The sequence below is a fragment of the Anguilla rostrata genome, chromosome 11, assembly GCF_018555375.3.
Source record: "Anguilla rostrata isolate EN2019 chromosome 11, ASM1855537v3, whole genome shotgun sequence".
In the NCBI taxonomy this organism is placed as follows: domain Eukaryota; kingdom Metazoa; phylum Chordata; class Actinopteri; order Anguilliformes; family Anguillidae; genus Anguilla; species Anguilla rostrata.
Window position 1 is genome coordinate 6,046,733 of NC_057943.1, and position 21,792 is coordinate 6,068,524.

Here is a 21,792-nt window from a genome sequence, read left to right on the forward strand (position 1 = left end):
CCCCCCCCCTGCTCACCTTTCAACACATTTTTTTTAAACAATGTTTTTTGAACTTGCACAATCTTTTGAAGGATCAAAAGAAACTTTGCATGCCTGTCCCAGTTTAGGCGTGTCTTTGCTACACCACCGGTATGATTTCAGGCGTTTCGTGGTCCTCGTGTGTGTAGACCCAATTCCAAATATTTGCATTTTGTTCACCGCTGGGAGCAATTTCGTGATTGTCGAAAATGTTTCCAGTCACATGATCTGGTGCCTTCATTGCAGGTTGTGTAAAAGATTTGAATTGCACCCCTCAGCAACCTGTTAATGTGAGGCAGTTTTGAGGAGCCTTGTATAGTGTCACTGTCTAGACCTTTAGCTAAATTCTCGATAGAAATATACTAAGTTTCCCCTGGGCTGTTGAGAATTTATAATAATTATTACGAAAAACAGTCATTTCGTCTTGGCATAATAGTAAAGTTTTAGTTATTGGTATTGTTTAGTAGTGGCTTAATAGCTGCAATGTCTTATTATTCTGTATTGTCTACCAGTGATTTGTCATTGGGCATGTAGTTTGGTGGTTGTTTTGGTCCTGATAGAAGTATGGCATGACAGAAAAAGAGTTCCCATTTACATGGAAATGGTCTGACTTTGGCGTGGTTTGACTTCACACACTGAAGTCAAGTGTAAAAATATATTAGCTGTGTTTCTACCGTGCAAAATCAAAATCAAGTGACCGTTTAATTAAATATTCCCAGTTTAATGCTGGGTTTGTATTCTTCAGTGCTGTGGTGCATTGTTACATTTGAGCTGCTTGCTTCCCCAGTTGCTTATGCTTGCAGCCACCTTTCATGTTTACTTTTTGTGCCCATATTGCTTCCTTTATGGGGCATGCTTGTGATGGTGTTGTGTAGGGGCTTTGAATAGCCAGAGAATTTGTTGCCCTTGATGTGCAGGAGCTCCCCCCCCCCCCCCCCCCCCACAGGTCAGCACAGCGACACCCCCCCCCCCCAAACAGGATGGGCCCCCAGCGGAAGCGCGGGCTGGCTAATCCGCTGCGGTCCATCCCGCCAGCTCAGGGCTTTTCCATTGTCGCTGTGCTTCGTTCCTCTGCCGCCCTCCCGCTAACTCGCCCATTTGTATTTTTCCCCATAATACCTTGGGGTTTGGGGCCCGTTTGCTCTCTTCACAATGGCAGTAAATGGAGTCTGACAAAGAGGAAATCTCGACAGCGTGAACAAACATCAGATACACGCTGTACTGCGCTGGTGCAAGCGATTAGAGTGTTCTTATCTGAACATTCTGATGCTGAAGTCACAATCACTGCTGGTGACTGAAAGCAACGGAGTTCTAGAACACTGACTTGGAATGTTGAAGAAAAAAAAACATTCTAAGAAACATTCTAAGAAAACCTGCTCTTCAGTAGACTCTCTTGGTGGCTTGATATCAGAAAAACTTGGTTGTGATGTCATAAAGCCAGGGCATAGTACTGTGTAACATGGGGAACAAGAGGGCGTTTGTTTCTAGCACGTTGACACGGTGAAGGTTAGATTACATTTCTTCGCTGGAAAGTATTTGAATGCGTACAGCCCTGGCGTGCTTGCCGCCTTGATTTAATGCATCAGTTGTGACAACCTACTTTTTCAGCTTGAGTGCAGTGGAGGCACGGATGAGATTGTTGCCGTGGTGTGCCAAACAGAGTCAGCGGACTATAACCCGCACGGCACAGTTATCTACAAAACTGCGCCCAGTTAACAGCTGTGGACAATCAAACCGGGTCAATGACAGAATTATACACAAGCAGTGTACCTTCTACCTTAATTTAAAATGTTTCAACCCAGAATTTGAACGCAAATTGTTAACCGATAGAAAATAAAAGTTTGTGTTATGCCATTTATTGTCAACCTGCGAAAATGATTTTGTACCTGTTCTAGTTGCTTACGGTCTGATTTTTAGATAGAGAATGAGGGAGATATGCCTTTATTTCCTGCCTGCATATTTAAGTTCCTGCCTGCATACTTAAGATACAGTTTTCATCTGATATGTTTTCACGTAAACTAAAACTAGCCATTATTCCAAAGTAAGGCTACACATGTTCTCCTACATTCCTTCAGATGACTTGGCTGTGCAGTTTTACAAGCTACCTGGGTGGCACTGTGTTGTCCAGTAGGGGAGTTCACCTGTAGCTTGGGCTACCTGTGAGGCCAGCACCCTGCTGGTAGGAGACATGCAAAGCAGGGGTGTAATTGTCTTTTTGATTTGACCTTTTTGATTTGATGGTCCTTTTGACTGCCCGCACACCTTTACCCTCTCAATACCGACCCCCTGATTTCTTGTCTGGCCCTCTCTGCCCCTGCACTCCCTCCACACAGAGTTTAACATGTGCCCCCCCCCCCCCCCTTTACCGTCTAAGACAGAGCCGTACGCATGAGTGTATTCAGGGGCGTTGCCTGGGATTTTGGGCCCATGAAAAGATCTCACACTGGGCTCTACCACCCCAGACCCCCCCCCCCATCCCATCACAATTACTGCACAGTTTTTTTGAGGGCTCCTGTCAGACAAAAACCCTGGAATTGTCCTAACACACCCCCCCCCCCCCACCTCGCCCCCCATGCAGCACCACTGGATATATATATTCACAAAAGGGTACAAAGAATAGGAAACGCACAAAGAGCACACGAGAGACTTGCGTAAGAGAAAATAAACATTAAGATCGTAAAATATAAGCATCTACCAGTTAGATCCCGGCTTAATGAAGACACACACACACACACACACACGTGTGATCCAGCTCAGCTGGTCCGTCGGGATCCTGTCGCATTGAAACGCGCTCGCAGGACGAGGGATGCGTGTTGCAGCGAATGTGCAGGTGGTGCGCATACCGCGGCGCGGCAGGTGCTAGCAGGGCTGGGGGAACTCGGTCAATATTGACAGCGTTCCCCTGACCGCTCGCGTTGCGCGAGGGGAAGCAAACATGGTGAAGTCCTCCAGCGCTGAATGAAACCAGGCGTATTCCCAGTTAAACATCAGCAATTAAAAAATGGATTTAAAAAAAACACAAATGAAAAGGATCCCATTAAATGCTGAGATCGAGGAGGGGGGGGGGGATAGACAGCAGTCAAGAATTTAAATTAAACGTTAAAAAAAGACTGCCAGTGTCTTGTTCATAACTGTATCTACGCTACATACATTTCTGGATGACGTAGGCAACCTTATATTTTACCCATAACTTCAGAACAGCATATTGGGCAACAATGTACTGGCTTCCTCTGCAGTCCCAACAGCTGCCTATGAAAAAAAGTACCTTTATATGTAAAGGGAAATATCCCCCTCACCCACCTTCCCAAAAAAATAAAACAAAAACCGAAACAAGTGAAGTAGTACACCGAAACCAGCGTCAAGCTGAGGCTTAGCCCTGTGCGTTAATTACCTCCCGCCCCCCCTTATCCTGTGGGATTTTCTGAGTCACTTGATTAATGATTCTGTACTGTTACATAAAGATCTTTGTTTTATCTTGTTTAATTTTTCTCTCTCAAGTATTTTCTTATTAGAGCCAAGCTTCTGAATTCAGCCTCCTCCCCCTGGAAATGAGTCACTGGCTGCTGTCCTCTCTCTCTCTCTCTCTCTCTCTCTCTCTCTTGCTCTCTCTTTCTCTGTGTCTCACTCACTCACTCTCTCTCTGTCTCTCTCTTGCTCTCTCTGTCTTTCCCTGTGTCTCACTCTCTCTCTCTCTCTCTCCCTCTCTCTCTCTGTCTCTCACTCACTCAGTCTTTCTCTCTCTCTTCCTCTCCCTCTCCTCTGTTTATTTTACTTGGCCACCACTCCACTGCATCCCCACAGACGGGGACAGATTTAACTCTGTGCTGGCCCTGTGGGGGATACAGGCCTGCTGTTTTTGCTCAGTGTGTAGGCTTGTGTCGTTTCTTTTCTTATGTAAACAGTGACCTCCACCCTGAGCTACGGAGAGATTCCTACTGTCTTTCCTCCACCCACCCACTCATCCATTCATCTGTCCATCCATCCATCCATTCATCCACCCATCCATCATCCACCCACCCACCCACCCATCCATCCATCCATCCATCCATCCATCCATCCATTCAGTCTATCCCAGCAATGTTCTCCCAACAGCCCCCACCACTCCCCCCTTCCCACTGCAGCACACACGTCAGCACCCCCGCCCCCAACCCCCCACCCCCCTGGAAACCCCCCATTCGGTCCTCCAGCCATTGGCTAATAAAAGGGTGAAAGGCAAACCCCAAGGGAGAGGTCTGAAAGGGGGGACTGGGAGAAACAATCCTTTTTTCTCACGCATGTTTGGGTCAATTGCTCCCCCTTGTTTCTCAGCCCCAATAAAAGGTCTGGACAGACTTATTTTCCTGACCCATTTAATGACCTTTAAGAAAAGAGGGAAGAAAAAAAAAAAACTTTTTATGTAGCTCTCCCTGGGTACTTGTGTGTGTGTTTTTTTTTGTTTTCGGGTCGCATTCTCTGTTCTCTTCTCCCTCTCCTCCTCCTGCGTCTTGGCCTCCTGTTCCGTTCTTTCTGCCCGCCCGCGCTGATTGGCTGCTCGAGGAAGGAAGTGAAGTGTCGGCCGCGCTGTTCCTGCTTCCTGTTGTGTCCGAAAAGATGGACCCAGCCCCCTCTTTGCTAAAGAGCAGTCTGTTGTTGGGCTCACATGATTTTTTTTTTATAAACGATTTTCTGTATTTTATCACGACTGGAATTCAGCACACAAAGAAAATCCCCGAAACCCTTATTAATCTCAAAGTCTGACTTTCAGCACTTCAGGGTTTCAGTTTCCATTTTATTCAGACGCGCCAGCTCTATGTTTTTATATGTGTGTGTCAGATGTTTGCGTTCTGACTGTAGTTTTTAAATATTTGGGGCGCAGTGTAAGCCTGGCGGTCTCATGCGGACGCTCAGCGGTCGTGTTTACTTGGGCTGTATTTGCCTGGAGGACACGGCTGCCGCGCGCGGTAGCCCTTATACACAGGCTGATGCAATCCGCTGCGTCTCCTGGTGCAACCCAGCGCGTGTGTGTATTCGTGTGGTGTGTGTGTGTGTGTGCGTGCGCGTGTGTGTGGCGTGTGTGTTTGTGTGGCGTGTGTGTTTGTGTGTGTGTGTGCGTGTGTGTGGCGTGTGTGTTTGTGTGGTGTGTGTGTGTGTGTGTGCGTGTGTGTTTGTGTGGCGTGTGTGTGTGTGTGTGCGTGTGTGTGGCGTGTGTGTGTGTGTGTGTGTGTGTGTGTGTGTGTGTGTGTGTGTGTGTGTGTGTGTGTGTGTGTGCGTGTGTGTGGCGTGTGTGTGTGTGTGTGTGTGGCGTGTGTGTTTGTGTGGTGTGTGGTGTGCGGCATCTCCGCTATTTGCGACAAGTGTTTTGTTTTTTCGTTTTTTTTTTTTTTGTTGCCTCTTTTCCCCCCCGAAGCTGAATGGAACTGTGTTCTACGCACTGCTGTTCTGTGTGCATGTGTGCGTGCGTGTGTGTGTGAACATTTGTGTTTGTGTGTGTGTGTGTGTGAGCATGTGTGTGTGTGTGTGTGTGGGGGGGGGTGGTGGGTGGGTAGCTGCTTATGAAAAGAGCCCAGACCCTCACCTGTGCTAGCAGCAGGAGACTTGGGGAGAGGGGTGGGGGTATCGGGGAGATTTGGAATTTGGTGAACGCGAAGGGCAAGGGCAGGCGCAATAATAATTTGGGGGGGGGGGGGTGTTGCGGGGGTGGGGTTGTGTGAGGGGTTGGCACGGGGCAGCAGCTGTCCACCCTTTCTCAGCGAAGGGGGCAGTTCTCTCCCGGGGGGGTGCCAAGCGGTCCCTTTCGGACATTCTGTCACCATCTCGCCCTCCTTTCAGTCACGTCCTCCGCGGGGGTGTTTATGGGGCGTCCTTAAAAAGGCGCCCGAAACAGCTGGTGGGGAGAGGGGGGGACTGCGCACTCTGCAGGGGCGCAGTCAGAAAAATAAGCCTTTCTGCGGAGGGAGGGGGCGGGGGGGGCTTAGACTTTGAACCTGAAACCCTTTCATGTCAAATGATCCCAAACCCCCCACTCGATTTTCTTCCTACCAAAAAGACGTCTGAAGGGTTCGTCTGAACCGCACATAGGCGGTATTAGCGACAGAGCGGTCCTAGCACGTTTGCATTCATTGCGGTTTCTGAACCTGGTGGGTAAATTGCAAGGCGTAGGTTCTGTTTTGCACATCCTGAGCCTACATAAGCTGATGGAACACTAACCTCGATTCACACGGCACAATGCGGAGGAGCTGTGTTTGTTTTCTTATTTGAAAATGTCTTTCAACAATACGATATACAAACACTAATACATCCATAGTTACACACAGGATAAATATTGCTTGAAAGGCATGACCAAGGGTGGCTCAAAGGCCTTGGCTGACATTGTGGTCCAACGTGGAGAAGAATAGGTAGACGTGCATTACATGCCATTGTGGTATCCTCACAATATGTGGTATGCATTAAAAAAAGAAAGAAAAATAAAAAGGTTGTAAGCACCCAGTATACTTGCTAAACACCAGGAATATAAGCAATTAAAGCCTCATCTTTTTTTAAATCTCTATAGATGCATGAACAAAAACAGTATTGATGCAGTTGTGAAAGTAGTGACGGACGCGTTTGTTTGAGAAAGCGCCCCTTTTTACGGTGGGGCATGGCCGGTCATGTCTAGCAGCTCCCGTTCTTCCTCCGTTTCGTACGCGCCAGACAGACGGATTTCCTCAGAGGAGGAACAGTATGCCCTTCATCGCGGCCGACGGCAGTTCGGGGGTGAATTTGACGCACCTGCACGAATCCCCCCCCCCCCCCCCTCTAGATTTCAAAATTCTTCGCATTCTTAATCTCTTTCTTTTATTGTCGTCCTCCCACGGTTCTGCCGCTTTTAATTTTGCCCCCCGGGCTCAACGGGTCTGATTCACACGGAGCGGTTGCGCTCTTGCGCAATTCAGCGTGCGACTCGCCTGATTTTGTTCTCTCTCCCGGAACGAAGCGAAGCGCTGGAATAGAAAATGGGGAGGAGAGGAGAGGAGAAAAGAGGAGAGGAGGGGAGGGGAGGGGGGGGAGAGGAGAGGAGAGGAGAGGAGGGGAGGGGAGGGGAGGGAGGGAGAGGAGGGAGAGGAGAGGGAGGGAGGAGAAGAGAGGAGAGGGAGGAGAGGGGAAGAGAGGAGAGGAGAGGAGAGGGGAAGAGAGGAGAGGAGAGGAGAAAAGAGGAGAGGAGAGGAGAGGAGAGGGGAAGAGAGGAGAGGAGAGGAGAGGGGAAGAGGGAGGCCGAGACCGAGGAGCTGGTTAACTTGACGGCCCTCGAGCAAGACGCTTTGAGGGGAAGAGGGTGGGAGGAAGATGGGAAGAGGGTGAGAGGAAGATGGGATGAGGGTGAGAGGAAGATGGGATGAGGGTGAGAGGAAGATGGGAAGAAGGGAAGAGGGTGAGAGGAAGATGGGAAGTGGGTGAACAGAAGATGGGAAGTGGGTGAACAGAAGATAGGAAGTGGGTGAACAGAAGATGGGAAGAGGGTGAGAGGAAGATGGGAAGAGGGTGAGAGGAAGATAGGGAAGAGGGTGAGTGGAAGATAGGGAAGAGGGTGAGTGGAAGATGGGAAGAGGGTGAGAGGAAGATGGGAAGAGGGTGAGAGGAAGATGGGAAGAGGGTGAGAGGAAGATAGGGAAGAGGGTGAGTGGAAGATGGGAAGAGGGTGAGAGGAAGATGGGAAGAGGGTGAGGAGAAAGAGGAGAGGAGAGGAGGAGAGGAAGATGGGAGAGGAGGGAGGGGAAGATGGGAAGAGGGTGAGAGGAAGATGGGAAGAGGGTGAGTGGAAGATGGGAAGCGGGTGAGAGGAAGAAGGGATGAGGGTGAGGGGAAGATGGGAAGAGGGTGAGGGGAAGATGGGAAGAGGGTGAGGGGAAGATGGGAAGAGGGTGAGGGGAAGATGGGAAGAGGGTGAGGGGAAGATGGGAAGCGGGTGAGAGGAAGAAGGGATGAGGGTGAGGGGAAGATGGGAAGAGGGTGAGAGGAAGATGGGAAGAGGGTGAGGGGAAGATGGGAAGAGGGTGAGTGTGATCCAGGAGGCGAAAGAGGGGTGTAAGTCAGGACAAGCTGCGGGAGAAGAGACTGGTGGTCTGGAATCAAAAGGCTCAATGAAAGGGGGAGGAGGAGGGGGAGGGATGGAGGTATGAAGGGATGAAGGGGTGGGAGGAGGTGACTGGGTGCGCGTGGGGGCTTTTTTGGAGGCCGGAGAAGGGGGGCGTCTTATCTCTCCTTTTCCCTTTGCTCTTTCGGGCCCATTGTCCCGCGTTGTTTACCCAACTTCTAATCCCCCTATTGACGCCGGGCTTAAGATTTCACGGCAGATCGAACCCCGTCCGTCTGCCGCGGGACAGAGCCCCTCTCTCACAGTTCTTAAAGAGGAGCGCTGAACCTTTCTCAGGCCCAGGAGGGCCTGTGTGGAAAGTGTAATGTGTCGAAACTGGAGCTGGGAAGCAGCTGAATTTATCCGAGATGTTTGATGACGTTCTGCATTTTCTCGTGCACGTCTTGGTTTGTGTTCTACTCGTCGTGAGCGTGTTTGTCTTCTTGGTGTGACTCGAATCCTTCTCTGCTCTGCACCGTGTTGATGGGTAGTGCTCCTCTTGGTTTGTGTTTTACTCATCGTGAGCGTGTTTGTCTTCTTGGTGTGACTCGAATCCTTCTCTGCTCTGCAACGTGTTGATGGTAGTGCTCTTCTGCTGGAATGTGGGACGACGGGTCTTGTTTGTAGAAAAACAAGAAGCAGGAGTGTGCATCAGCGGTTTTGAAATTCAAAAGCCAGCGGATTATCATAATAATGCCTTCCTCGGGCTTAGCTGCACAACAAGAAAATGGGTTCCAGCCGCAAATTAATGTGGACACACGGTCCAGAAATATCGTAAAGGACATATTCAAATATGAATAGTAACTGAATATAAAACATAACTTAATGCAAATAAAATAATTGTGTAGATATATGTAGGCCTGTTTTGAGTTTGGTGTGGTTGTTTAGTGTGGGTGCATTATAGCACATCTCCGTGTGTTCTGCGTATGGCATTCCTGTCTCCCTGCTTATCCTCTGCTGTTCTGTGTGCCGCAGAATGCCAGCCCGGATTCTTCAAGGAGTCCGTGTCCACCGAGCCGTGCCAGCCTTGCCCGGAGAACACAGAGCAGTCTGCGCCTGGGGCCCTGTCCTGCCAGTGCGAAACGGGGTTCTATCGGGCCCCTGAGGACCCCCAAACTGCAGCGTGCTCGGGTGAGGACCCCCTCTCTTATGTTGTACCCTGACAAGGTTTGCAAAGTGTTGGGGTTGTGTGTGTGTGTGAGGGGGATCTGTGTGGGTGTGTGTGTGTGGGTGTGGGATGTAGGGTACATTAACTTATTGACCAAGATGTGTGTAAGCCGTGGTCTCTCTCTTACTCTCTTATGACCAAACCGCAAATGCAGCTCACTCAGATTGAAGGAGTGTGTGTGCTTGTGTGTGTGTGTGTGTGTGTGCATGTGTGTGGGGAGGGTGTATGTGTGTGTGTGTGTGTGTGTGGAGAGGGTGTGTGTGTGTGTATGTGCCTGTGTGTGTGTGTTTGCATGTGTGTATTGTGCGTGTGTTTGTATGTACGTGTGTGCTTGTGCGTGCGTGTGTGCGTGTGTGTGTGTGTGTGTGTAGGGAGGGAATGTGTGTGTACGTGTGTGTGCATGCGTGTGCGAGTGTGTGTGTGTGTTTGTGTGGGTGTGGGGATGGTTTCCCCTTTCCCCAGATGGCAGTATATATAACTAAAACACCAGTTTGTTTTCATCTGTCAGCTCCGCCCTCGGCCCCGCTCAACCTCGTCGCCATAACGACCCAGGCGTCTGCCGGACGGCTGCAGCTGTCGTGGAGCCCGCCCTCGGACGCGGGCGGGCGCGGCGACATCACGTACAGCGTGGCGTGCGAGCGCTGCGAGTGGGCGGTCTGCCTGCCCTGCGGGGACAAGGTGCGCTTCGAGCCCGGGCCGTCCGGCCTGCTGCACCCCAGGGTGGGGGTGAGCGAGCTGGAGCCGCTCCTCAACTACACCTTCACCGTGGAGGCGCACAACGGGGTGTCTCAGTTCAGCGCGCGGAGGGCCGCCACCAGCGTCACCACAGCCTTACACTACACAGGTGAGTGTGCCTTAACACTGCACAGGTGAATGTGCCTTAACACTGCACAGGTGAGTGTGCCTTAACACTGCACAGGTGAGTGTGCCTTAACACTGCACAGGTGAGTGTGCCTTAACACTGCACAGGTGAGATGCATTAACACTGCACAGGTGAGATGCATTAACACTACACAGGTGAGTGTGTGTTACACTAAACAGGTGAGAGTGAATTACACTATGCAGACGAGAGTCCATTACACTACTCAGGTGAGAGTCCATTACACTACTTGGGTGAGTCCATTACACTGCACAGGTGAGAGTTCATTACTCCACACAGGTGAGAGTTCATTACACTACACAGGTGAGAATTCATTTTGAGTCCTGTTTGTTTGATCTCGGAGGAACGTTTCCGTCGTACGTGTTTTCATGAAATCCAATGCTCTGTTCTTCCTAAATCCCCCAGATCCCCCCAAGGTGACGTCCATGCATGTGGACAAGCGGGGATCCACCAGCCTGGCGCTGTCCTGGACCGTATCCCAGAGGGCTTTGCCACGAAACACGCGCTACGAGCTCATGTATCGCAAGAAGGTGAGAACTCCGTGGTTTTACTCAGCGCGGCTATCCAGCTTACTCAATAATCCTACGCTGTGATACAGGCCCCGGGAGTCCTAGTCATAATTACAGTATTATATCAGTCTCTGTTGTTATTGGAGTCGTACGGGCTTTTGGATGAAACCAGGGAGGGTCATATGTGGAATTATACGAGGAAACCGGTTTGAGAACGCGGATGGCCTGCCTCTGGCTGTTCTGTGATCGCGAGGTTGTGCTTGTGACCTTCTCCTCCAGGAGAAGGACAGCGAGAAGGAAATCACCACGTACACGGTGCTGGTCCTGGACAAGAACTCGGTCCAGATCATGGACCTGGTGCCGGCCACCGCCTACCTGTTCCGGGTTCAGGCCCTGAACCCCGGGGGAGGGGGGGGCACGTACAGCGAGGAGTTCAGGTTCGAGACTCTGGAAGGTGAGGGGAACGAAACGGCACTTCGCCGGCCGTCTCCGTCTTCGCTCGAGAAGAACGGCGTTTCGTTGTGACCGCGTGGAAACGGTCATGTGGAAACTGTGACCGTGATCTGTGTGATGCAGACTACTGCATGAGTAAACCTCGCTTTATTGGAAGGTTTCTCTGTCTCTGCATAATATTGTAATACATTTTGGTTAGAAGCTTCCCGTACTTACACCTAGAGGGACTTTACATAGCTTAGTGTTCACAGCCAGTGGTTTTCTGAAGGAATTAGAATGAAAAGCTTTGCTCAGGGGCACAGCGGATGTGCCCAGCTTGTTATTTTATAGTATTATGGTGTATAATGTGCTGTATTATTAAAGCTAACCCTTATATATGAGAACCAACTGAGCCGTGACATCACCTTCATTCACAGCCAGACACATTTTGCTCTTAGATTGGTAAAATGGAGTCACACTCACTTGTGTTGTTGCTTTGTTGTGGTGCATTATATTTTGGTGTTGTGCTGTATGACTGTGCTATATGACTGTGATGTGTGTCTGTGTTGTGAGACTGTGCTGTATGACTGTGTTGTGTGATTGTGGTGTATAACTGTGCTGTATGACTGTGTTGTGTGATTGTGGTATACAACTGTGCTGTGTGACTGTGTTGACACTGTGCTGTGTGACTGTGTTGACACTGTGCTGTGTGACTGTGTTGACACTGTGCTGTATGACTGTGTTGACACTGTGTTGCTGTGCTTATTTCAGTGGAGGACACGCCTCGGGGGAACACAGCGGTGATCGTGGGCGCGGCGGCAGGGGGAGGGGCCATGCTGTTCCTGGTTGTGGTGGTCCTGCTGATACGCAAACGGTCAGGAGAACAGCTGAACCTTTCTTCTACATCTCTCTCTCTCTCTCTCTCTCTCTCGCTTTCTCTCTTTCTCTCTTTCTCTCTGTCTCTCTCTCTCTCTCTACCTCTCTCTCTCTACCTCTCTCTCCTCCTCCCTCTCTCTCTACCTCTCTCTCTCTCTCTCTCTCTCTCTCTCTCTCTCTCTCTCTCGCTCTCTCTCTCGCTCTCCCTGTCTCTTTCTCTACCTCTCTTTCTCTCTCTTTCTCTCTCGCTCTCCCTGTCTCTTTCTCTTGCTCTCTATTCAATTCAATTCAAACTGCTTTATTGGCATGGCATGTTTCAATATATATGGTGCCAAAGCTCTACAAAACACTTCACAACTACGGTGCAATGGCATGAATTATGAACAAATACTATCATTATCTCTCTATGTCTCCCTCTTTATTTGTCTATCTGTCTCTGTCATGCACATACATCTTAGGCATTCTTGTGCTTTGTTCTGGCTCACTCCAAGGTGAAAGCAATCAGTGGTCACACACACACACAAACACAGGGGCGCACACAGGCACACACACACATACACACATACACAAACATGTACACCGGCACACACACACACACACACACAGGCGCACGCAGACGCGCACGCACACACACACACACACGCACACGCAGTTTCTCTCTGTTCAGCCTAGTCCTCCCTACTTCCCGACACCTCTCTCCGTGTGAACATGAATTCGCGAGCGTGTGGTGCTGCGGGAACGAAACGTGTGCGTAGTGCGTCTGCTTCCGAGGCTGTGCTCTCACGCTCGGCGCGCCCGAGAGGAAGTGAATCAGCCGAGGTCCTGCCGCTCCTTCTGGTCTCCAGACCCTGGTGGCCCTGGAAACAGAACCCTGTGATTCGAACCCTGTCACTGCAGCGAGACTTTGCCCTCAGAAGATACTGTGGGGACCAAAAGTCTGAGGATGCTACTAAGAACTGATTGTGTTTTTGTTATTTATCAAGGGCTAATAAATAATTATGATGCTCCATTTATACGTCTTATTCAAGAATACATTATTTTTTAATAATATAAGTTTTTAAAAAGTGTCGGTATTTATTGAAGATGAAAAATTGCTCGTACTTGGTGTGTCCGCAGATGTTCTGTCGGGTTCAGGTCCAGTGACTGTGGTGGGAATGGCATCCTAATAAGCTCCCCTTGTTCTCAATGAAATGTATTCTTGAGTAAGAAGTGCAGCTGGAGTATCACAATTGCATTATGCTTTGATAAGTAATGAAAACAGCCAGCCCTTGGTAATGTCCTCACAGGTTTGGTCCCCATTGTATGCCTGCCTGTGACAAACACCCCCTCTGCACATGCTCAGTGTGGTTGCACACTTCATTTTCTGAAGTGCTCTTGAACGGACAGGTGCTTCAGTATTCAAACTGCCTCTTTCAAACCAAAAATATTTTTAAAAAATCTGCCACAATCTAGTTGCGGTTACACAGAATCTGTTTATACATGTTACGATGTTTTAAATTATCTTTATTTTACCTAGAACTCTTTGAGTTTCTCCGTTTAATTGAAATACCCTGGGATGCACTGCAGCGATGCAAGAAATATTAATCACAATGATGATAAATTGTACATTTGGAGTGTAACGATAATTAATCCAAATACCACGCTAACACTGCGGTTGTTCTGTACAGGAGGAGGAATCCCACAGCCAGGCAAGGCCCTGAGGACACGTACTTCTCCAGCTCGGGTAGGACGCTCGAACGCACCGTCTTTCCCGTCGGCAGCGTCGTCTCCGAAAGATTTAGCACCCCTTTGATCTGTTAATTGCCGCCTTTGCAGAGCAACTGAAGCCCCTGAAGACTTACGTGGACCCCCACACGTATGAGGACCCCAACATGGCCGTCCTCAAATTTGCCAGTGAGATTCACCCCAGCCACATCGCCAAGCAGAAGGTTATCGGAGCAGGTGAGTCGGATTAGTGTTTTTCCATTGTGATTGGTGGAGCATAATAATTATTACCTGGCTATGGCAAGGTGAGAAACGTTATTTTGTCAGCTTGAATGTATAAAGCTGCTATTCATAGGCAGGCGGATGTGGAGCTCGGAGGGATGGTTGTAGACAGTGTAGATCAGGGGTGCACGAGAAGGCCTGATCCATTTCAGGATTTTGTGCCTACTTCTGCTCTTAATTATTTAATTACTCAATCCGTATCTTGATCTGACATTTGCAAAACGCTGGTTCACTCCTGTAAGCACAACTCCCAAGCATGCGGGAGTGAACCAGCGTAGTTTATACAGCTGTCAGAAAACTAAAAACTAAAGGTAATTGGTTGGAACAAGTACCTTGACTGCCCCCCCCCCCCGCCCCCAGGAGTTGTGCACCCGTGGTGTAGATCGATATCTGGGGATCGTTTTTCTCGGTGTGCGTGTGTAGACAAGCACAAGAGTGCCAGTGCTCATCAATAGTTAATGGACCAGGAGCCCCACGGTGGAAATGGCTGTCGGATTCCATTTGCTTTTAAGCTTCCTTTGAAGCCCTGCTGTTTTGAGTTTTAGGTCAGTTGGCACTAGCATGCATTTAGCAAGATTGTAGAAAAATGAGTTGCCTTATTATCGGCCACAGCATCGCCCCTGGATTGGTCAGTGTAGTGTTCCCTGCCTCACCAGCAGATATTCTGATAGGTCAGATGCGTGCAATGGAGCTGAGCTTTAGTATGTCAATGAAAACTGTCCTCTGGGGCTGTGGTTTTCAACAGGGGGTCCATGAAGGTACTGTAGGGGGGGGGTCTCTGGCCAGGCTTGATATGCAGTGATTATATATAGACTTGGGGGGGAAAAAAATATTTAGCCTTTAAAAAAAAAAAAAGCAAAAAAAAAAAAAAAAAACCAAAGAAGGGTTTTTCTGTACCCTGGATGTCTTTGAGCCTCAGTGTGGGTTCCCAGGGTCAGAGAAGGTAAAGGAAAACCCCCTGCTCCAGGGGATTAACTGCACAGATCAGCCCGCGCAGGGATCTGTGCTGTGGGAAGGGTTTTAGGCTGGCTGTGTGTGCTGCTGTCCCGAGCCGGATCCTGCAGTAAGGAGACAGCCCTGCACTTACACTTTGGGTATTCCATATTCCCCGTTTTGAGGAGCAGGTTCTTCGGAATGTTTTTTTTTTTTTTTTGTCAAAATTCTAAGTCAGTGTTCTAGAACTTGAAGTGAAGTTGGAGAACTTCATTACCAGTAGTAATCGTTACATCAGCATTAGAACGTTCCGTTAAGAACATTATACAGTAATCACATATTTGTGATCTCACCACCCAACAATGGTTATGGGAAGGAGAAGAAGGAAAAAACTGGATTGTGATGTGCAACTCCCATCTGAAGGAGAAACTGAAAGAAGGAGACACGGGGGTCAGCGGGGTCAACTTTTCCCTTTGACGCCCACTCTCCTTTCCACTCTTACGAGACCTGGTTCCCATGGCCCCCAGAGTCATGCCACCCCCCCCCCCCCCCATGCTCCCGCCTAATGAACTACAGAGACCAGTGTGCTGTTTCAGTCCCTCCACTTACATGCTGAAACACTGCATCTCAGCCATTTTGGCATTTGCTACCTCCTTCATAACCATTGATGTATTCCATCATGTTCGTTTGCTTGGCATTTTGTTTTCCACAGTAACTTCCTGAACTCTTGCTTTCATTTTTGTTAATGTCTTACCCCTTTATACTGCTAGATGTGCATTTACTGAATCAGTGCTCGAGCATGTGGCTCACCAGCCACCTGTGTGTCCGAAGTCCAGCTCGTTTGCTGTTACGGCCACGCCCTTCTGATTAACCGAAAGCACACGCGGCGAGGTTACTGCGGTGAGCAGACGCCACCGGTAGCTAATTAACCGGATGGAAGTGCGGTTTTTACTGCGATGGCTCGTTGCCATTCTGTTAGATGCTTCGCGCTTCGTCGGTCTCGCAGAGAGGTGCGGCTAGCTCCCAGGAATTCTGGGAATCCAGAAGTAGCCCTGCCGGAAGGAGAGTTTCCTCCCTCATCTCATTGTCTCTGGTGTGTGTCTTTGTCCTTCTGCCCCCCCGCGTCCCGCAGGCGAGTTCGGGGAGGTGTTCCGCGGGGTGCTGAAGGCCCCGGGGCGCAAGGAGGTGGCGGTGGCCATCAAGACGCTGAAGCCGGGCTACACAGAGAAGCAGCGGCAGGACTTCTTGAGCGAGGCGAGCATCATGGGCCAGTTCTGCCACCAGAACATCATCCGCCTGGAGGGCGTCGTCACCAAATGTAACTACCCCCCCCACCGCACCCCCCTTCCTCCTCGGCTCTCATCCCGCCTTCTTGCGCCTCTTTCACCTTGACCGGTGTGACAAGCCCGCTGACGCTGCCCCCCCTCCCCAAAATCCACCTGCTTCAACTGTCACTGTCTCTGCTGTCTGTTGTGTGGAGGAACAACTGCATGGCAGAGACCAAAAAATAAGTCTGCCTTAACAAGTATTTTGGTCTTAGATTTAGACTTAATCTTATTTTTATTACATTTTTTGCTAAATAAGACAAAAAATATTGCCAATGAGGTGAGACAGATTGACACATTTCAGTATTGGCCACTTGTTAAGCAAAACGTAGCCTAAGACAAGCTAATATTTTGTAATTGAGAGGAAAAAAAAGATTTGAAGTCTCATTGCAAGGCTTTAATACTTAAGACAGACTTATTTTTTTGTTATATGCATTTTGCCCCTGTCTCTCCATCTCCTGTTCTACTGAGCGGATCAGCCTCTGCTTGTTCATGTCTTTTTGTGTGTGTTTGCGCGTGCACTTTGCGTGACTGTAATTTTTCTCCCATTTCAGATAAGCACGCCATGATTGTGACGGAGTACATGGAAAATGGGGCTTTGGACAAGTACCTGAGGGTAAGTGCACTGTGCGTTTGTGGCTGTTTCCTCACCTGGATTGGGAGCGTAGGATGGTAACGTTTCGTAGAAATAGATGGGCACACGGACAAAGAGTGTTTTTGTTTTTACACTACAGCATTTTTAGCAGACGCTCTGGATAATACTTAGACAACTTTTTTTACATTGCATCCATTTACACAGCTGGATATATACTGAAGCAATGCAGGTTTAGTACCTTTAGCTCAAGGGCACCACGGCAGTGTCCTACCCGGGAATCGAACCTGTGAACTTTTATGTTACAAAACCAGTTCCTTACCCATTATACTACACTGCTGCTACTACACACACTGCTGTTTTTGTGGGGAAGGGTAGGATAAGACTGATAGCAGAGAAGGGAGTGTTGAGACTGAACACGACTGAACAAACTCTCCCTTTGCGTCGGTTGGCAGGATCACGACGGGAGAGACTGACCTTGGCAGTACACCAGGCTGAAGTGCGGCATGCTGAGGAGGCAATCGCCGCGGCCTGGCAAGTACCTGTCGGAGCATGAGCACGGCACCAGGATGGGCGCGCACACATCCTGGTCAACACGGCCTGCGTAAGTGTCCGCTTTCGAAGCTGTCACAATGCGAGGTTCCGCCAGAAGGGCGTATTCACCAGCGGAGTCTGCGATGACGCCAGCGATAGCGCCTTCCGTCTTTTTTTCCTTCAGAAAGAAGTGATCAAAATGCGGTGTATCCGCCTAAATTTGCTGTATTCCCAGGACTATAGCTATGCGGATTGGTGTAATGTGCTTTCAGAATCACTTAAAAGGGAGGTTGACGAACTATGCCAACGTACCTCTGCTATGTCTTTATACAGGATGTGCGTATGCCTTTATTATTATTATAATGACGTCCCAAAATTCGCCCATGATACAATATAACGCGAAGAACAAGAGCTTGGACGCAACAACAAAAGTCTGTTGTGCTCATAACGAAGCAAAGTTCAAAAGAAGCTTCCCCCAACGTACGACAAACACATTTATTCAATACATACGCGAAAAACGGAACGACTCAAATGTAGTTTTTTTTGGTTTTTGTCCTCCTGATTGACCCACCCCCTGTTCCTGCCCCCCCCCAGGGAGGGAAGATCCCCATCGCTGGACCGCACCGGAGGCGATCGCGTACAGGAAGTTCACCTCGGCCAGCGACGTGTGGAGCTTCGGCATCGTCATGTGGGAGGTCATGGCGTTCGGGGAGAGGCCCTACTGGGACATGAGCAACCACGAGGTAAAATGCCCCCCCCCCCGGGGGCCGTCTGCGTTGGTTTGCATAGGCTGCTCTGCGGCGGGGGGGGGCCACACCCCACCCCACCCCCCCCTTCCGCTCGATCCTGAGAACGAGAGAGTCTGAAATGAGCAGTGCTGTTATACGTGCGTACCTCCTCTCACCTTCCTGGAACAAATGTGTGAATAGCCGTCAGAATCCTTTTAATCCCGATTGAGAATGTCTGGCAAACAGTGCGGATCTGATCCTCAGCTGATTCAGATTTGCTCGGGGTTTTGCGTTCTGATTTCCTGCGGTGGCTCTAAAGTTCAGGCACTCCTCTGGTGCGTGTGTGTGAGACAGTGACTGTGTTACAGATGCACAGGAAAGGTAGTGTGGATGGAGTGTATGTATCACCCATTGATGAAAATGGGTAGTATGTTGGTACCTGGTGCGTCACTGGGAAGAACTGTGTCACAGCAGCCCCGGTCATTAACCCTAATTTTAAATACTAGTCTTCTCTTCCATGCTTTAGAGAATACAGCGAAAGCCCAGTCTTCCTTTACTACATTCCTGTGAGCTGCAGATGTGACCGTTCAATGGCATGAAGGCCTACAGAAAGTGAACGATAAAAACGATGAAGCCGTAGAGATAATGGAAACGTCTGAAAACTCGACCCCGCTCTTCCTCTCTCCCCGCCGCCAGGTGATGAAGGCCATCAACGAGGCCTTCCGGCTCCCGGCGCCCATGGACTGCCCGTCGGCGCTGTACCAGCTAATGCTGCGGTGCTGGCTGCAGGACCGGTCCAAGCGGCCGTGCTTCAACGACATCGTCAACCTGCTGGACAAGTTCCTGAGGAGCCCGGACTCGCTCAAGACCATCGCCGACTTCGACCCGCGGTGAGCGTCGCGAGGGGCCTCTCTGAACCGCTCAGAACCAGTCAGAACCACTCAGAACCGGTACCGGCCGGAACCGAGGGGGTCTGCGAATCTCTCGGGTGGGGTGTTTGTTTCTGGGTCACACGTGATTGTGGCTAATGGGGGATACTGCGAATCTGTCGGTTTGGGTGTTTTTTTGGGATCCACGTTATGGTGGTTTAAGGGGACGGTTGGCGTGGGCCGTGGCTTGAGTTCTCACACCAGCGAATCTCTCGAGTTGGGTGTTTTGTTTTTGGGGGGGGGGGGCACGTGACGGTGGTTAATGGGGACGGAGTTCTCACGCCAGCTTGCTGTGGGTACAGCCAGTTGGGAGAGGCGGGGAGGTGTCAGATTTCACAAGACGATTTCTGGACAACAGCACGCTGATAAAAATCAGAAAAAGCAAATGGCTGGGAATTTCTTGACGGGTTAAAGTTCAGCGTTCTATCGCTGCTTTATCAGCTGACTTGGCAGCGCCAGATATGTACACATGGCTGGATAAAATCTTAAAATGGTCGGCCACTCTGTTTATTCCTGCAGATACCAAGGCTGTTCTGTTTGCATTGTCTGTGTTCTCTACTGTTTCTTGTTTGTGCTGCTGGCGAGTAAGCTCCTTCTCAGCCTGCGGGCTTTTCTCATATTTAATTTTTTGCCAAGGTGACAATAGGCGCGTATAGCATTGCCAGGGCAAGCAGACAGTTTGAACACTGGCTGTGGCTCCTCAGTCTGTTTCACACACATTTTCAGTGTTGTGCATTCCTGTAGTTTCAAAAGAAAATGTCCACTGAACATAAGGGGCCAAGGACAAGACTGAATATAAATATAACGGGGTTAGCACTGCAAAGGTTTGGGCACCCTCGGCAAAGTGAGAATGATATTGACGTGTTTTTCACTATAGATGGGTACAGAGGGAAAGTGTTCATCAACAAAAACCTGTATGTGAGTGTGAGCCTGCATGCGTTTGTGACCGTGTGAAAATCACGTTTCGTATCTTTATCAGATTCACTAACTGCTCGGACAGGTTTCTGGTTTCTGGTTTTTCTTCTTGTCAGTAATTATGGAAGATGAAAGAGCACAAATAGAACTAAAAGCGATTTAAAAAAATGTAAACCTGTAGTCAGGTCGTATTTCTTTAGCGAAGGCCATGAGAACTTGTGCTTTTACGAATGTGGGGTGTGTGTGTGTTTGTGTGTGTGCATATGTATGTGTGTGTGTGTCTTGTGTGTCTGTCTGATGCAAGATGGCGGCTGGAGCCTAGCTGCAGGTGCAAGCACGCGTGCCTTTGCTCTAAACATCTAAACTAAACATCTAAACATCTAACTCCACACTATCGCGCGCCCGTCGTAACTGCCGTCGTTAATGTAGTCAGCTGCAAAAAGACGTTCTAAATATGCACGCTGTTTCCGCGATAAAATCTGCGTACAAACAAGCATTGAGCAGCGGTAGAATCTACTATCCCTACTGGCATGCTTTCTGCTTAAGTGAAGGACATCAGACTTTATGATGCATTTTATAAATGTGGACCTAAATAAAGAATTAAAATGTGTGTGTGTGTGTATGTATATGTATATGTGTGTGTGTGTATCTGTGTATGTGTATGTGTGTGTCTGTGCGTGTGTGTTTGTGTGTGTGTGTGAGTGTGAGGCAGAAGGCAAACATTGAACTGCCGGTGGCAGAGATGCCCTCGATGAGTTAAATATGAGGTAAACACCAGTAATTTCTTCTTCTCCTGCAGTGTTTCCATCCGCCTGCCCAGCACCAGTGGCTCGGACGGCTCCCCCTTCAGGTCGGTGTCGGAATGGCTGGAGTCCATCAAGATGAGCCAGTACAGTGAAAACTTTGCATGTGCCGGCATTGTGACCATGGACCAGGTGCTACAGATGAAGAACGAGTGAGTACAGACTCAGGATAGCCAGCGCCCCCTGCTGAACGCTCCTAAATACGTGGAGAAAATGACCCAGGATCTGTTTTTTCACGCCCCGGGAGGGGGAGTGTGCATGCGGGCGATGACTGCAGTGGTAAATCAACGCACGTGTCACATGTGCAATGCGTGGGGGAGCATGGCAGTTTTGGGCTGAGATAAGATTGCGGTTCCTCAAGGAGTTTAATTTACCTCAAAGATAATACCTCTATGGACGGTTTTACAGTAAATATCTTTAATGACACCATATGTTAATAAATCAGTATTATTAATAGGGTAAATAGTAATAAATAACGTTGAATTGTACAACAATGTGTTTTACTCCCTGTATCGGATGAATTATGTTGTGGGACATGTGTGTGTGATTGCTTTATTACATAGTCTGGGGGAATTTTGGGCATTTTTCTTGCCTCTTGCCTTCTTGAGTCTCAGCATTGAGAAGGCAAAGTAAACTTACAGAGTGAATAGAGCCACATGTGGTGGCTGGCTGTGGTGGCTCGTGGCCTTCCTCCCTCCTTCCCTCCCTCCCTCTTTTTCTCTCTCCCCCTCTCTCCCCCTCTTTTTCTATCCCTCCCCCTCTCTCTTTTTTCTTTGTTCCTCCCTCTCTCTCTCTCTCTCTCTCTCTCTCCCCCCTGCTTTCTCTGTCCCTCCCTCTCTCTCTCTCTGTCTCTCTCTCCCCCCCGCTTTCTCTGTCCCTCCCTCTCTCTCTCTGTCTCTCCCCGCTACTCTCTCTCGGTCCTTCCCTCCCTCTTCTTTCTCCCTCTTTCTCCTCTGCTCTCTCCCTCCATCTCTCTCTCTCTCTCTCTCTCTCTTCTTCCTGTCTGTCCCGCTCCTCTTTCTCGCTCCTCCTCTCTCCTTCCTCCTCCTCCTCTTCTGTCCCTCCTCTCTCGTCC

General features: G+C 49.4%; 1 pseudogene; it reads left to right on the forward strand.

The window, feature by feature from the left end:
• LOC135235328 (ephrin type-A receptor 2-like) overlaps positions 1 to 21,792 on the forward strand; it is a 37,645-nt pseudogene that overhangs the window by 12,012 nt on the left and 3,841 nt on the right.